The 19,053-nt window shown below is 34.7% G+C and overlaps 1 protein-coding gene and 1 non-coding gene across 4 annotated transcripts in view; both read right to left on the reverse strand.

Moving 5' to 3' along the window:
• MLLT3 (MLLT3 super elongation complex subunit) overlaps positions 1–19,053 on the reverse strand; it is a 285,234-nt gene that overhangs the window by 81,434 nt on the left and 184,747 nt on the right. The window lies entirely within an intron of this gene.
• LOC115894128 lies at positions 8,971–9,077 on the reverse strand. The gene has a single exon (XR_004054162.1). It is a non-coding gene; the product is annotated as a U6 spliceosomal RNA (small nuclear RNA).

The raw sequence follows: 19,053 nt of genomic DNA on the forward strand, positions 1-19,053 counted from the left end.
GCTCTACCACTTGCTAAGTGACTTAAATTTTCTTGTCAGTAAAATGAGGACCATAACATTACCATAATATTACCTATACCACAAAGTGAGCCTAATGATTAAATAAGCTTAATATATGTAAAGTACCTATGTCTGTATATGTATGTGCATTATAAATAACACGTATATGTAATGTGCTGGGCACAAAGCAGGAACTATGTGAGTGCTTTCAATTACTACCACCACCACTACTGCAGACAAGCACAGAAGACTTAACATTTTTATTACATCGCACAATGTTATCAACCCTTACAATGTAAGTGTCTGAACAGGAGAAGAGAAGGGAAAGAACCTTAGGATGAGGTCGAGAATCAAGGGACATTGTCTATGGTTGATGAGCCAAGTAATATAGTTCTACATTAAACATCTATAAAGTTATAAAGGTATTCAAGAGATGAATTTAAAATGGTATCATATTAGGTGTCATTAAAATGGTATCATATGGAACAAATGGGTTAGATTCTCAAGTAAAAATAGCAGCATAGCATATAGTTAGGAAACTCTGGGCATTTACCTTAGAATTTAAATATAGAAACAGTTAAAATGGTTCCTTCCAGAAAGTCGGAAGGAGGTTCAGGAAGATTAGAACATAGGACTTCTACTTTTTGTTGAACACTTGGCTATTTTTTTCAGCCATGTAAGTGTTATTTTGATATAAATATCTTCAGCTTCACAAATGTACTTTATCCTCTTCCTTTTCATGCACCCATTTGCACTTTAGAGATTTTGTGAAATACATTTTGCATTAGAAAAATAAAAAGTGGAATGATTCAACAATGTGACTAGTATCATTCTGTTTTAAAAACATTTCAATTTTCCTTCTGATGTCATTTGTTATCTTACTGTTTTTGAGCAAACTACAACGAAGCATCAAGCTACAGATGTAGCTTCTTACTAAGACTGCACTTTGAGTTATATACATTTAGCTTACATCATGAATAAGATAAAAAAATCTACAAATTATATTTATAATTGAGAAATAGAAACAAATGAAAAAATTTATTTCAACTCTGAAGCAAAAAGAATAAATAGTAAATTTACATTTGCCTAGACTTTTATTCTAAAGAATTTAAGGTAAACCCAATAAATATTTTTTAATATTAAAAATATACTGAAGTACTGTATATGCACTTAAATGAAGTTTAAGTGTAAAGTACTGATTGGCAAAAAGATTTAATATTTTACAAAATAATATTTTAAATAGACAAAATATATAATGCCCTTTTTTCCTCAAATGGCTATGTCTTGTTTCAGCTATGTTGTATGTGCTATAAAATCCTTTTGCTTCAGAATTCAATCTCATTTAAAATTCTCCTATTTATATATACTCCCTGATTTGCTATGGCTTAAGTTCTAAATCATAGTTAAGTACTATTAACTGTAAGTTATATTTAGAAGACTGCAGTTTCAAGTAAACTTCTGCTTATCTTTGCGGTTTGAAACTAGAAATTTGAAATAATATTTATATCACTTCTCTTTCTAGGTTTTTGTATATTTAGCTTTGTACAGTTCCTGTTTTATTAAACCAGCCTAAAAACACATTGGCCAGATCATTCCAGCCTTCTTAGTACTAGCTTGATTTCTGATAATTAGGCTTGATAAATAATCATTAAATGACAGAAAATAGCCAATCTTCAGATTATATTACTAATCACAATAGAATGGCTAGAAGTATAAAATGAAAAACAGTACCTGACACACAAAAATTTAACAAATGTATTGCATAAATAAAAGCCCAAAGAGATGCAACTGAACAATGGGAAAATATAATCAGGTTTATGCTATCTTGTTACCTTCTCTCAGTAGTTATTTAATACATATTTATGAGGTCTCCAGCATACGCAAAGGACTATGCTGAAACTGTTAAATGCTATGGTTTTGTAGAAAACAACTTGTCTAATTTGGGCAATATGGTGGACTCTGGGAGTTCTTACTACGACACAACCAGATATTAGATAATTACAACGAAACTTCATTGCTGGTCCTTTAAAAAAATAAAGAAAAAGTTCAAGAATCAAGAGTATATGAAAGAGAAATAGAAAGATAAAAGGCAGGCTATAAAATGTGAACTATAATCACGCAGGAAAGATGGGGTTGCCCAAAGGACACAAGCATGGCTGTGTTCTCCTGGGTCTCTAAAGACCAAACCTGGGCCCTATAGCACACATTTGGAGACCTAAACCTCAGGGTCTCACAGAAACCAAGAATAAGCCTTTACAAATCTGCTGCTGGGGAAAAATGCTCTGAATTCAGGTCTCAGGAGTCCCAATGTTTACCTAAATCAAATATGAATTCACAATTTAAAAATATTCCTGAACACAAAGAAACAAGTCACCATGATATGAGGTAAAAGGACCTTAAAGACTTCCTATAGGGAAATCATCAAATGCAGACTATAAATAACTATATATGAAGTCTAAAAAGGAAAAACATTGGAATCCCAAAAGCGTCCAAGCAATAAGAAATTAGTAAGAACGACTGGGCCACTGAAAAGAAACAAATAAGACTTTAAGAAATGAAAAAAAAGAAAACCCTGTTGGAATCAATATCTCAATGGACTAGTTAAACAGCAGACTGAACACAGTTGAAAAGAATTAGTGAACTGGAAGATAGATATGAGTAAACTGCCAGAATACAAACAAAGACACAAGAAAATGGGAAATATAAAAGCTATTAAGAGACATGGAGAACAGAATAAAAATAAATATTGAATCAGAGACCCAGAAAGAATAAAGAACATAGGGATACAATGGTAGAGATTTTCCAAATATGATAAAAGTCATGAATCTACAGATAAACCAAGTATAATATAAAAATAATATTCATAAATTAAAAAAATTTAATCCTAGACACATTATACTAAAAATGAAGAACACCAAACAAAAAGACTATAAAGACAGTAAGAAACAAGAGATCATGTATTAAAAAAAAGAACTAGTGGTACACTGGTGCGAGCTAATAGAGGCTTGACTGGGATCCAACTGTTAAATTTTTAGGAATTTTTTTCAGCAAGTTTTTAAACAGTAAATGCACTGCAAATATTAAACAACACTATTATTTTATATAATATAAAATTGCAAGCAGAGAAATATTAAAAGCAGTGGTAATCAATAATCAAAACTCAGCACTTTCTAATTAGTTTACTACATATTATTATTAGCTGTTTTCTTGAGGTAATTCTCTCTGTTGTATCAGGATGGCAGAAATAATTCATAACTGTATGTTCTTCCCAACTTTGCAATAACTGATATAATATGGTGAGAGTATTTCCACCACAGAAATACCAAACACTAAGAATCATAATTTTTTCCTTCAGAAAGATAGTTGCTAAACATTAGCACAACCCTAAATCAGACTTACACCAGACTGCACAAAAACAACAGAAAAATATTTTCAAATATTGAAAGGAAGTAAGTAAAAACCTAGAATTGTAAAACCAGAAAAAACACTTTCATAATAGGGGCAACAATCAAAACTTTATAGATTAACACAAACTGAGTGTTTACTAACAGGAGCCTTTTAGTAAAAGAACATCCACAGGATTTATATCGGGAATAAGGAAAACTAGTTTAAGAAGAAATTATGGTAATACAATTATGCTAACATTTAAAAACCTTTCTATTTTTTAAAAAAACTACATATTTGGAATTATAAAAATATACTTCAATAATTTTCAGGTTAAAGAAGAAATTAAAATTTTCAACTTCATCATATTGAATGATTAAGAAAATGATACATTAATTTTGCGGAATTAAAATAGGACTTGAAAACATTTTAACCACCAATCCTTGTCTGTGAAGAAAATGATGGATGATAAATGAACAGAAGAATAATAAACTCAAGCAAAAGAAAGACTATAAAGATTTTTGTAACCCTAATAAAACAGTCAACAAAGCCTAAAGGAAAGAACTTTGAAAAGAACTAATAAAATTCACAGTCCTCTCCGAAAGACTGAATTAAAACAAAGGAGAGAAAGTGTAAATGAAGCATAGGAAGAAAAAAATAAGAAAACATCTACAAGCATGGCACAGATAAAACAGATAAGAATATATTATAAATAATTTTATTTCAACAAACGTGAAAGCAAATCTTTTTGGGGAAAATATAACTTATCCAAGCTGACTCACCCCAAAAAATAACAATTAGGATGAATCCAAATAAGTAGTTTGAAATCTTCCTACAAAGAAAACACCAAGCCCACAGGGTTTTAGAAGCAAGTTCTAGGAAAAGATAATTTTAATGTTAAAGAAACTTCTAAAGAATAGAAAAGAGAGGCAGTTATGGTAGTTCATGCCTGTAATCCCAGTGGTTTTAAGAGGCCAAAGTGGGAAGAGTGCTCTCTTGAGGCCCGAAGTTCAAGACCAGCCTGGACAATATAGCAAGCTCCCATTGCTAAAAAAAATTTTTAAATTAGCCAGGCATGGTGGCACACACCTATAGTCCTAGCTAACCAGCAGACTGAGGCAGGAGAATCCCTTGAGCCCAGGAGTTGGAGGCTGAAGTGAGCCATGGTTGCACCACTGCACTCCAGCCTGGGCAACAGGGTGACGCCCTGTCTCTTAAAAAAGTAATAATAATAGAAAAAACGAAACATATTTTATTTCCTGTGGTTAATATTATCAAAGCAACAAATCCTACCAAGAAGAGTAAGAAAAAGAAGCATATGGCCTAATCTAACTCAAGAATATAAATGCAAAAATTTTTGAACAGAATATTAGCATAACTAATCCAATTGTAGGGAGAAAAAAAAAAAAAAAAAAAAAGGAAAAAACCTAACAGATCAAAACCAAATTGGGTTTAATCCCAAAATTCAAGAGTACTTTGGCATGACAAAAATGCTTGTCAAGCACTGCTTTAACAGATTAAAGAAGAACAAAACCATCTGTTCATCTCAAGTTTTCTGATAAAATCAAAAATTCATCCATGGTTTTTTAAAAAAATGAAAACAAACAAAATTCCTTACAAACATGACTAGGAGATAAATTTCTTAACTTGACAAAGAGTAGCTACCAAAGTCCCATGGAGACAACATTCTAAATAGCAAATTATTAGAATCAGTTCCTTTGTAATCAGGAGTTTTTACTGGTATTCCTACTGACTCAGGACTGTAAAACGTAGTGTGTGGGCGTGGGGGGAGGATAGGAAAATTGGAAGTAAGACAGATATATGTCATTATTCACATTTAATTGTCCACACAGAAATACAAAAGGACCTGTAAAGAATTAATACATTTAGTAAGATGTTAGAAGTCATATCAATATCCTAGGGTAGACTGTATATTTGCACATTAGGAACAAACAGGAAACATTTAATATTAATATTAATAATAGCAAAACAAAATATAAAGTAGCTAGGAATAAATAAAGCATAAAACAACACAGACATTTTAAAGACACTAAAGAACATTTAAATAAACTCATTGAGAAACTAGGTTCATAGATGAGAATATTCTTCAACCACAGATTCAACGCAATTTCAATTCAAATCCCAACAGTTTTTCAGAGAACTTACACTGATTCTAAAATGTACATGAAGAAAAAAATGATCTACTAGAACTTGTTACATTATATAGCCAACCTCTTTATGAAATGATAGTAATTACAATATTATAGTATTGCTACAGAGATCAACAAACTATATCAATGGAACAGAAATGGACACCCTTCCAAACAGACTCACAAATATTTTAAAAGCTGATGTCTGACATGGCAGATCATTGAGGAAAGCATAGACAACTCAATAAAACATGCTGGAGCTGGTTTTCTGTATAGGAAAACATTTAAATTAGATTCTTCCCTCATACATACATAAAATCAATTCCAGATGTTTGAAAATATTTCGATGTCAGACAAAACTTCTAAAACTTTTCAGAAAAAAAAAATTCAGGAGAATATCTATATGACCTTGGGGTATAGGAGAACATATTAAATGGGACATTAAAAAGAATGCACTATTTTAAAAATCTGATCACATTAAGAATTTGTCTATCAAAAGATACCATAAAGTAAAAAAGCCACTGAAAAAACTAGGAAAATATGTCAATAGTAAATATAAACAACAATGAACTCACATCTCCAGGATATTAAAAGACCTCTAATACGTAAATAGAAAAATAACTGGAAGACATGAACAAACATTTCACAGAATAAGAAACATGAATGGCCACTGAAATATATGTTCAGCTTCATTAATGAACATATAATCACTGCAATGCAAAATAGGATAATAACGATACAATTTTATGTGCTTACTAAATGTGCAGAGATGAACAAGTCTGACAAGAAAATAGAACAATGAGATCTCTTTTACATGCTAAAATGAGAGTCTAAACTGCTATAACTATTATATAAAATAAACTAAGGCTAAATAGGTGAATGCTCTATGACCCAGCAATTTTATTAATTGGTATACAATCTAAGACAACATTTCTCTGAATGTTGTCGGCAGACCAGCAATATTAGTATTACCTAGATGCTTATTAGAAATTTAGATTTTTAAGCCCCACGCTAGACCTACAAAATAAGAATCTCTGCAGCTGGGCCCAGGAGTCCTCATGTTTCTTAATTCTCCAGGTAATTCTCATGTACCCTAGAGTTTGGGAACCACTGAGTTAGAGCAGCATTATTCAAACAGAACTGGTTTAGTAAGGCTGGAAAGCAATATAGTGGACTCCATAATTGTTTATAAGTCAACCAGTACAAAATTAAATAGACTGAATTCCATGTAGTAAAGGTAAGCATGGCTTATGAAACTTGTCTCATTTGTCCATGCATATTTATTTATATGCGTGCTTGATTATTATGGAAAACCTGTTTCTTACTATGGGTCACGGTCATAAAAGTCTGAAATCTACTGCCCTACAGAAACTCTTGCATGGGTATACTAGACATATGCACAAAAAGGTTATAATTGCAAAACCAAATAAAAAGGGGTAATCTAGATATCTAGACAAGACAATGAATACGCAAGTCATGATATAATCACTTTTTGGACTATATATAGCAGTGAAACAGTAACAAAGACAAATCTTGTAATGCTGAATAAAGCAAGTCAAAGTCATAAAAAGTACATATAGTATTATACCAGTTTCATAACAATAAAAAAGCAAAGCTGAGCAAGCAAAAGAATACATACATTAATGGTAAAACCATGTTTAAAAGCTCAAGAAACGTTTGGAAGGTAATTATATCTAGGGAAGGCAAAGGAACAGAGTGAGAGGTATATACAGTTAGCGTGGTAATATAACATTTTTATTATAAGAAAAATTCAAAATTCCTGATGTCAAAATCTTCTAGTCTAGGAAGAGAAATTCACATTCAAATTCAGCAGATACTTATTTATTAGCTGCTATGAGCAAAACACACACACAGTGTCTCATTTAATCTTCTTAAAGAGTCCTGTGTGGTAAGTACTTGATAAAGAATAGGCAATCAAGTACGTGCTGAGTGAATAAATGCTTGAATAATTTTATAATACTAAAAGAGAGAGAGTTTGATTATATAGTATGTATTATAGTTCTACCGACAGGAGTTAAATGAAATAACATAACTTTAAAGAGTTACTAATGTATTCTTATCTTTTTCATATTATATTACTTATTACCAAAAGTACAATGAGAAAAATATTCAAGTCAAATCACTTTTTTCTATGGAAGTATTATATTGCTGGTCAAAGGTGTAGAAACTAACAAACTGTAGGGCAGAATTAACTAATACGTAATTTCTACAATACCCCTTTGCCCTAAAAAGTGGAGTTAGCTATATGTGTGGCACATACAGGGTGGGGGAAAAAGTAGAGCTGTCCTAATACATAAAAAGAAATCACCAAGGCTGGAAAAAAAAATTGCTTTTTTTTTTTTTTTTTAAATCTATGCACTTTAATAAGAACAATAGTTTTAAAAGTGCAAAATCAAAAGCTTTTTGTTCATTGAATACATATTGGTGTAAACAAACACACTTGGGAAACGGCTGCCTTACAAAATTATTTCCATCCTTCACAAAAAAATACTTCCCTTCACAGGGCTCCCACATATGTATGCTTTTGTTCTTAAATTTTGATTCACTGTTGTATCTCTCCAGCACCTGGAATAATGGCTGACCCTAACAGGCACATAATAAGTATGTGCCTTTAAATGAATATATACATTTATTGAGTATTTACTATATAGTAGGCACCGGGGGATATCACATCAAATATATTATAGTCCCCATCCACTTGGAGCTAACACAAGTGATTAAATTATGCCCTTTTGCTTCCTGAACAATTCAGTCCAAAAGCTCTTATTTTTTTTTTATGAAGAGAAAAATAATGTTTAATGTTTATAATAAGCTGACCTTTTAGATTTCTAATAACTGAAATGACATGGCAAGTGAGTTAGAGCCAATTTACAAATAATGGTTGTATGAAAGGCAAATAAAGTTGTTTTTTAAAAAGTATTAAATTGTAAGGTTCTAGTTCTAATACTCTTTCTCTTTTTCTGTAGCTGCGGCAATTGTCTACTTACAATAGAAAGTGAAAACCAGTTGACTGGTTTTCTTTTTTTCTTTTTTTTTCTTTTTTTCTTCTTTTTTTTTTTTTAATTATACTTTAAGTTCTAGGGTACATGTGCATAACGTGTAGGTTTGTTACATATGTATACTTGTGCCATGTTGGTGTGCTGCACCCATCAACTCGTCAGCACCCATCAAGTCATCATTTATATCATGTATAACTCCCCAATGCAATTCCTCCCCCCTCCCCCCTCCCCATGATAGGCCCCAATGTGTGATGTTCCCCTTCCCGAGTCCAAGTTTCCTCATTGTTCAGTTCCCACCTATGAGTGAGAACATGCGGTGTTTGGTTTTCTCTTCTTGTGATAGTTTGCTAAGAATGATGGTTTCCAGCTGCGTCCATGTCCCTACAAAGGACGCAAACTCATCCTTTTTTATGGCTAAAAATATGGAACGCTTCACGAATTTGCGTGTCATCCTTGCGCAGGGGCCATGCTAATCTTCTCTGTATCGTTCCAATTTTAGTATATGTGCTGCCGAAGCGAGCACCAAAAGCTCTTATGTTAGGCCAAGCAAAGTAGGCAACAGTGGGGAGGGGTGGTTACAGGTGGAGAAACATCCGTACAGTGGCTGGGAGCCACTAAAAGGGCCTGCTCTTTGGAGAAATGGCTGAATTCAGAGCAGGGACAAGAAAGTACAAAATGAACTTGACATATCTTTTTATAGAAAAAGTTTAAAAAGTATGCAAAGAAACCAGATTAAAGGGGCTCCCACTGGCCAAGTCAGGAAAATTTAAGTTATCAAAATAAATAATGATAGTAATATGTTATCACCTATTGAAAAAATATATACCCATGAGTCCATGATGATAAAATAAACATAAGAATAAACTCAAGTTTGATGAAAAATGGGATATTTACATCTTCTCAAAGTACCTTCCAATAAAACACTTACTAATTACAAAGAGAAACTGTACAGTGGAGAAGCCTGGAGGATGCCATTTGAATCAAGTGACGGGTGTTAACATCAACAGTAATGTCTCAATGAAAATCAGGATCATGTGATGTGGTTCAATGAGAGGAGCCCAGATATTCCTACCAAAGATGCATAACATGAATCTAGTTGTGGGGAAATATACATACCCAAGTATGTTTATCTACCAAATAACTGGCCTGAAGTCTTTAAAATCTTCAAGTTCATGGAAGTCAAGGAAAGACCAACGAACTCTTTCCAGTTGATGGAGGCTAAGACATGACAACTAAATGCTATGTATGATTGTAGACTGGATCCTTTTGCTATCAAAATAAAGGACAGGGCCGGGCATGGTGGCTCACGCCTATAATCTCAGTACTTTGGGAGACCAAGGCAGGCAGATCACGAGGTCCAGAGATCGAGACCATACTGGCCAACATGGTGAAACCCTGTCTCTACTAAAAATACAAAAAAAAAAAAAATAGCTGGGCATGGTGGCACACACCTGTAGTCCCGGCTACACGGGAGGATGAGGCAGCAGAACCGCTTGAGCCTGGGAGGCAGAGGTTGCAGTGAGTCAAGATGGCACCACTGCACTCCAGCCTGGTGACAGAGTGAGACTTCATCTCAAAAAATAATAATAATAATAATAAAGGACATTACTGGAACAATCTGCAACAAAGCTGGAGTAGTATCTGAGGACAACAAGTTAATACTGTATCAGTGCTAATTCCTGACTTGGATGGTCGTACTGTAGTTACATAAAAGAATGCCCTTGTTTGCAGGAAATAAACTCTAAAGTACTCAGGGACAATGGAACATCAATATTGGCAACTTACTCTCAAAGAAAGAAAAGCTCTTTGTACCATACTTGTATTACAAGTATAAATGTGAGATTATTTCCAATTTGTTTTTAAATTATAAAGTAAGTAAAAAGTATTTGGGGAGGCCCCATACTCAATCTATGCACAGTGGACTAAGGGACTCTGGGAAGGGCACTGAAATCAGAGGATGTCTTCAAGGGGCCTTCAGTCTGTTTCAATTTGCTCCACTTGGCTGTCTCTCCAAGGACCCATAACATATAGTGCAGACCTAAATTGCACCATATTATTCTAAGAGGAATCTAAATACCATCCTGAAAGGAACAAAGGCTTCCTTATACAAATTAGATCTGTCAGCTAAATCAAGGCTTTTCTAATAAAAGAAAAGGCAGTGGTTTTCTCTCAAAAATGCCAAATGAGGTTGTTCTTCTATCTATATCACACACAAAAACAAAGCAAACAAAAAACAAGCATAATCTGAAGCCCTCAGTTCATCTCCTCTCAACTAAAATATATTGTCTCAGTTGCAGAAAAAAGACAACAAACTTGTAATATAAATTCAAAGGTGTATTTGGGAACAGTATTTCCACATCTTACTGGGAAAATCAGCTCCATTTAGTAGGATTTGTTGTAGAAACAAGACAATTTTACACACAAGCACTTTGACCATCTAATGATTTACACAGAAGACCAGCCTTCTTAAAAAAAAAAAAAAAAAATGTTGCTTTTGCCATCCTTAGTCTTTAGAGACTCAGAGCCTGCCTGGAGTGGGATGGGGAATGGAGCCCAATAAAAAAGCTTCTGGCACCCCACTAAAAGAAGCAGATCTCTGAGTACCACAGATTTTTCTCCCGAAAGCACATGAGAGCAGCCTGGACCGGTGGCTACGAATTTGTTTTGTTTTCCTCTTTCTTTCTTTTTGAGAGATGGGGTCGCGGTATGTTACCAAGGCTAGACTCGAACTCCTGGGCTCCAGCAATTCTCCTGCCTCAGTGTCCTTAATAGCTGGGACTACAGGTGCTCACCACCACACCCGGTGTTTTTTTAAAAAGAAGAAACTGAGCTAGATTATTTCAATCCTCTTAAAAGATGAGAATTTATTATCCCTTAAAAATCGACCAAGAGTTAAGGCTTAATAGAAAGCAAAAAAAAAAAAATCAGTCATCTTTCACTATACACCCAGAATCTGGCATTAAGTATGGCCCACAGTAGGTACTCAAATATTTCAAAATGAAAAGTATTTATATGTCATCCAGATAAGGCAAGCACTAAGCTAAAAAAATGCCTCTTGGAAGGACATTTTAATTTTTGTTTGTTTATACACTCAGAGCTACGTAGGCAGAAAGTGGGAGGTATAAGGATGGTATCTGAAGAAAAAGGAGTACGGGAAGACTTAGGAAGGGCCTCTCAAACTTGATTTTCAGAAGCAAAATAAATTAGTTTTGTACAGGGAACTTCAATCTATGAAGCAAGAAACAAAAGAATAAAAATCTTCCGCCAGAAGTCTTCCAGGACTTGAAAAGCATCTTGGATTTCCTGAGCCTGTCTTATCAGTCCTAGATTCAAATATTCTTAACCATTTTAAGATCATAAATCCAAAGGACTGTACATGTGTGGTGGGGGTAGTAGAAGATGGCTATAAACAGGCCAAAGTAGCTCCCCCAGAGAAAATGTAGCAAGTCAGCCCACAGTAAACTGATTCTATTAAAGTGTATTACCATCCTACTTTCCTACCCTGAGCAGAAAACCTTTTAATATCTAAGCACTCAAAATATCACAATACCATATGGCTTATTTGTATCTCTACTTTCGAAACCCTGGTAGATTACAGTTATTTGTTGATTTATTATAGGTTTTTTCATATGCTGATTAATGTTGCATTAACCATTTTTAGACCACTTTAAAAATCATGCATAACCTTGCTGTTCAACTGAATAAAAGAAAAACTCCAAAAATTATGATTACCTCTTAACTTACAGAAAATGCAAACTTAACCAATCCCCACAGATAGGCTGATGCTGGCTTTAAAAAGTTTGGGGGAAAAGGATTTCTAATTATCATATTCTCCACACAAACTGTATTTTCAGAAGCAAGAGAAATACAGGAAAATTTAGTCTACAAAGCAATAAACAAAAAGATGAAGTCCATTGCTGCCAACCAGTGAGCTGCTTCACTGGCAGTTTACCCCAAGTTGTCTTCAGAAAGGAGACTCATGCAAGATTGCTCCATTTGTCCTAATGCAACTAAGAGAAGTGGCCCTGGGGATTTTGATTTTTAATTCTTTGTCTTCTTTTCATCGCATTTCCAAAAAGAAAGCTAATATCACTATGTGTAACTGTAGAAAGAATATGCAAGGACAATGAACAAAAACTCTGACTCAGCAATTTCTTGCTTGACTGATTTCAGTATTTGATGCCTTAGTTTACTCATCTGTAAAATGGTGACTTTGACCTATTATATCAAAGAATTTCATCAGCTACAAAACTGTATGATTTACTCATTTTATAGTCATAAAAATATACGTTGATCCACATGCCCTGAATCTAAATGTATTAAAAATAATGAAAGTGTTCATGGATTTTTCCTAAATAGCAGTCACTGTGCTAATCATTTCTCATGCATTACCTCAAGTCATCCTCACAACTACCATATCCTGGTAGATGGCACAACACCTCATTTTACAAATGAGCAAACAGACTGACAGAGATTAGTAATGAGTCCAAAGACACACAGCTACTAAGCACGAATACCAGCATTTGAAAAAAAGGGCTGTGCTATGCAACTGCCTTTCTAACTGTTATGCTGTATTCATTGCATCAAAAAAAATCAGGATCAGTATGCAGAAAATTGAGCAGTGAGAAAGCTACTACACATCTCAATTTCTATAGGTGTTACTATTATCTTTAAGGCTGATCAATCCAGAGTAGTTTAACCTACGACCTGTGAGACATTCACATTCTATGTTGCTCTGCAGTACAGAGCACATACATCTGATGTCAAGCTATTTTCATTTTTAAAAGGTAAATCAGAATAAAGGTTTAAATTACAGCATTTTTTAATTAAAAATAAACTGAGGCCAAAATTAAGTGTTATATATGTAAGCCACAAAAATATCTTCCAGAAAAGAATGAAAAAGAACAGATTGCAGATAAAATGATCCCAGGGGTTGGTGTGGATAGAGAAGTAAAGAAGCTTAAGAAACCTGACCCCGGGAGAGGGTGTGATGGACGAAAGGAGCCAATCCCTTCTGTTAAAAGTAGGAACAGAAATCTAGGCAGGAAAAATACAGAGGGGACATAAGAGAAATGACTCAACTAGAATTAGTTCTAGCCCTGGTCCTGAGACCCATATGAAGAGCCAAATCAGCTAAAGTACATCTTAAAACTAGAACATAGTAGAAGGTATTTTTATTAATGCTGATCTAGAATATTCCTGATTTAGAGTTCACTGATGATTTCTTTGCCAAAGTATTTAGAGCTCAAAATCATCAGAAAGGAAAATTCCACTTCACTTAGTCTTTACTTTAAAAAAATAATAAATAACTATCTTTTGTGTGAAATTCCCTACAGCAAGGGCTACATTACTCAGCTGGTCCTCTAGTTTTTGTAGCCATCAATCAAAGGATTAGCTTGGTTTCATAGCCACTGGCATTTGAAACCCCTGGTTTAGCAAAACAGTCTTATCAAAAGTTTTTGCTCCCTATGCTTACACCAGACCTTTACAGTTATCTATGAATGCTGGACAATAGTGTCATAAGCTAAAAGCACAAAGCAGAGTGGCAGAAAGAGAGGTCAAGCTAAACCTTTGAAAGAACATGGCTATTCAAAACCAGAACACCCTGATAACAAATTTTCAAGAAAGATTTATTTATTATTTCTCCAGATAACTCTGTCTAGACTGTATCAAACAAGATAGCTTTAACATCAAAATCACTTTTTTTATGAACCTACAAATAGTGCCACTGCAAATGGTTGTCCAGATGATACCCTGCATAGGAAGTGTGGCCAATGGGATGAGGATTAGCTGAAATTCAGCTATGCTATGCTAGCCATGCCATGCTCCTTGGGCTGAGGTTTTGTAGGTTGGGGAGAGATAGCAGCACTTTACTACCTACTTATTTAGAGACAGGGTCTTGCTCTGTCACCAAGGCTGGGGCTGTAGTGCAGTGGCAGAAATCATAACTCACTGAAGCCTCAAATTCCCGGGCTCAAGCGATCCTCCCACTTCAGCCTCCTGAGTAGCTAGGACTATAGAGGGGTGTCACTACACCAAGCTAATTGTATTGTATTGTATTGTATTTTGTAGAGATAGGGGTCTCACTCTGTGGCCCAGGTTGGTCTCAAACTCCTGGTCTCAAGTGATCCTCCCACCCCAGTCTCCCAAAGTGCTGGGATTATAAGCATGGCATTTATTTTTAATTTGCCCAAAGACACAATGGTCATCATATGCATGGACTTCGGTCTACATTATCCATACAAATTCCTACCTTAAGTCACCACAAGTTCATGTAAAGGCTGATATTTGTAAGGCCAACTAGATTTTTATAATACTTCATTTTACTCTAACTGTAGTTGATTGGACCAGTTTGTTTCATGAACAGGGCATCCTTACCTCACTCAATCTGTCCATTATTTTACCGTTTCACACTACCCACAGGCCCACAATCTACCGTATAGGGAAAGGGAAGGTGTGAATGATATTTACAAAGACAAGCTGCAAAATCTACATCTACAATAATCTATATTAAATTACAAATCTTAGGCCAGGTGCGCTGGCTCACGCCTATAATCCCAGCACTTTTGGAGCTGAGGCGGGTGGATCACTTGAGGTCAGGAGTTCAAGACCAACCTGACCAACATGGTGAAATCCCGACTCTACTAAAAAATACAAAAATTAGCTGGGTGTGGTGGTGTACATCTGTAGTCCCAGCTACTCAGGAGACTGAGGCAGGAGAATCCCTTGAACCCAGGAGGCAGAGGCTGCAGTTATCCGAGATGGCACCACTATATATCAGCTTGGGTGACAGAGCAAGACTCCATCTCAAAAACAAAAACAAAACCAGAAACAAAATATTTACAGATCTTTCCAAATAACTGATCTATGGACTAAGCAGTCACACACACACACACATATGAACTAGTACATCATACTTCTGTATTGTCAAAACCATGAAGAGAAAATTTCAAATTTGTGCAAAACAGTTCTTTTGATTTCTGGGTCTTAAGCCAGTAAGTTTAAGTTTGAGAAGCAGAGCCCCAGAAAGGGGAACTAGGGGATGGGGGAGGGAGAAAGCAATGGAACACATTAATGGTAAGTTCTTAACAACCAAAAAGTTTACATCAATCCTCTGAAGTGTGAGGACATAGAATAAAGTCATATATGTTTAAAATCTATGCAAGTTACGTTTAATATATTAAATGCAAAATATAGATTTTCAGTGGGATCTCATCTACATAAAAATACAATGTGAAATATTGACAGAGGTTATAATCACTGGAAAGATTACAATGATTTATTTTCTTCTTTTTTGCTTTTCTAGATGTCCACACTTCCTAAAATTAACACATACTTATTTTAAAATCAGGGAAAATGTTATATTCCTTCTTGAAACTAAAATATGTTCTTTCTGGTGGAACATTATTATTATGTCAAATCCTTGTAATCGAAACCTTTTACTTTCACCATTCCAAGTAACAAAAATCATGGTTTAACCCAAAATACAATAAATCTGCAGAAAAAAGAGGTCATATTAATAAATAAACTAATTATTTGCTGACTACTTAACTGTGTACCAGATTGCACTTAATAATCTCAAATGGCAGAAAGGAGATATTATACTTATTTTGGATTTATACAAACCTAAGCCCAAGGTAAATTAGCAGCAGATCCAAGAATTGAATTTGTGCCTTCAGATATAAAATCAAATGTTCTTTTTGTTATACCATGGAAACCACCTACCATCTATCCTCAACCCCTGAAAATGAACCATATATGCCTACTTCGAGTCTCAGACATTTGTTTCTTAAAGTGCTACCTTCAGATCCTGATTGTTGTCAGGTTTTCTTACAACTCATGGAACAAGAAAAAAGGCAGAAAACAAAATGTTAATCATAGCCCCCGTTCTCCTCCTCAATTTCCCCTAAAATTGTTGTCATTTAATATTATAGAGTATGAAACCCAAAAATACCTGGTGGGGACAGTCAAAATAGGCAGCTGTGCTCATAGACAACTCCATTACCATCCTAGGAGAGAATGAACTCAGATAAACTATTAGATACACTTTGTATGCATCCTTGAAACAAATACATAAAGAACTAGTACCTGAGCAAAGACGAAAGAGAGAAATAGAATCAACAGTTTTCAACTGCAATATTTGTGTATTTAAACAGAGAAACAATTTAGTACACATTCTAGGAACATCTCCCTCTCTCCTCCGTTTCTTTCAGTCTTTGCTCAGTTTATGTAGTGATGGCGTTTTGAGCTTTCAGCAGAGTGGAAAGTTTGCCCCTATTTTTTTCCTCGTCACTTAAAAGGTAAACAGTAGTTGGGAAGGAAAGAACAAATGAAGACAAGAAAGTTGTTTTATCGCACAGATTTTTCTGGTACATATTTTTAAAAGTCTGTAACTGCCCTGTAATCAACGTGTGTGACTTTAAGAAGACATTAAATCATAAAAACACTAAATAGGTGGAGTGACATAAATAACTTTGTACTATCATGACCATGCTTTCCCTGAAACAATTTATGAGATCGACATTACATTTGGAATTAAGGTTCACAATTTTGACTTTCTACTTAATATTTATATGTATGTTCCACTTTCATGACTTAATTTTCCAGTTTTTGGGGGGAGGTGGCAGACAAGGTTATAGAAAGAAGGAGAAAATGCCAAATATGACAGAAAATTAGCTTCTAAGAAATAACCACATAAATGAAGCAGCCTGCTTGGTCTTACATTTATTTAAATAAACCACCTTTTATCAGTGCCAGTAAAAAAGCAGCAGCATTCTTTTATCTTTTAAAGCAGACAACTATGGAGTTATATATATATCAGAAAATAATCAAAAAGGTACTTATTCCAAAACAAATATCCAAAAATCCAATGAAGCTGTCCAGTGGCAGCCACTAAAATAATCTTCTCTGTATTATTTTCTTTGAGTCATTTTAAAAATAAGCAGCCAGCTATCCATCTCTAGGCACTGTCTAGATGAGTTTGCCACAAAAGCCACTTATATTTTTAGAAGCCAAAGTCTTGACAAATCAGTTCCTAAGAACATAATTTGTTACACATCGAAGAAAGCCTGAAAACACAGACCTTGGTTAAAGAGGCTTCCGTATCTTTTTGTAACCTTTCCAAATGTAAGTATGTGGGAAGAGTACCCATAAATTTAAGTTGAAACTGAAACACTTAGAATATTTCCAATTTAAAATACATTAAAATGTGGTCTTTGAAAGGAAATGAAAATCGCTTTTTAAGTATATGAAAAGTTGCTCACCATCACTCATGAGAGAAATGTGAATTACAAATGAGATGCCATTTTTCATCCATCAGATTGGGGGACAGGGTAGTTTAATAAATCATCCTGTGGAGAAACAGGCACTCACATACTATTTGGTGCAGGCATAGAGTAATACAACCTCTTTGGCAGGAAATGTGTACATGCCTAGCAAAATTTAAATTTCACTTTGCCTTGGACCCACAATTCTACTCTAAGGAATTTATCCTAAAGACATATCCATGTGCACAAAGAACTATGTATGAGTTTATTTACTACAGTATTACTGGTGTCCCAGAGGAAAATTTAGTGTACATCATGCTGCACTGTGTGTATATTTACCTACACAAAAAAATTAAAATTTGAGAAGAGAACGTGATCCATACAGTTGAGAAATTAGAAGTGTTCTGAACTCCCCTACAAAGGAAACACTAAACCACCCTACAAAAGATTCATTCCAAATCCTTGTAATAAAATGCTGTGTTCAGATGGCTTGACACAGCTGCATTAGTGAAAGCTCCTTATCCTAAGATCCTTTTGGCCCTTTAATAAGCAAAACCCCTCGTTGGAGGTCCACTGTGGGCCTGAATTTCACTTGACAATCAGCAGCATTTCAGAAAGATTCCAATTTATTCCTTGCGAAAACAGATCATATATAAATATAACTGTCACTCTCAGAAACAGGGCTGCATTATGCTGCAGATTTAATACAGACTGGAAGCATGTTCCCCATGTCTTCTCCAGCAAATCTTGCCAAATGGGCGTCTGAAATGTCCTACTGAAACAGGTGGTGTCTGAACAGAATTGGATTTCTGCCTATAGAAACCCTAGTTTTAACAACTGCTGTGGTTAGTTTTAATTTTCAGTCCTCAAAATTAACTGCTTGCCAGTGATTCAGAAATAGGACTGAACAACATGTTTAGACTTTGCCCTGTTTAATTGAGGAAAGGAAGGAAGGAAGGAGGGAGGGAAAGAAAGAGGGAGGGAAAGAAGAAAGAAAAGCAGCAGGAACAAACAAACATCCAACACCCTACCACCATCCCATAAAAAAACAATAGAACCAAAGCAGGCCATTTGGTTTCCAGGCAAAAAAAAAAAAAAAAAAAAAAAAAGAAAAGAAAAAGAAACTGCAAAATAAACTTGATTTTCCAAAGATGCTTGCCTATTTTGTGCTTTCTTTGTAGAAGCACAAGGATCCAACTACCTTGCTGGACATATATGTGAACTCTTCTAAGG

The sequence above is a fragment of the Rhinopithecus roxellana genome, chromosome 16 (assembly GCF_007565055.1).
Source record: "Rhinopithecus roxellana isolate Shanxi Qingling chromosome 16, ASM756505v1, whole genome shotgun sequence".
NCBI classification, from domain to species: domain Eukaryota; kingdom Metazoa; phylum Chordata; class Mammalia; order Primates; family Cercopithecidae; genus Rhinopithecus; species Rhinopithecus roxellana.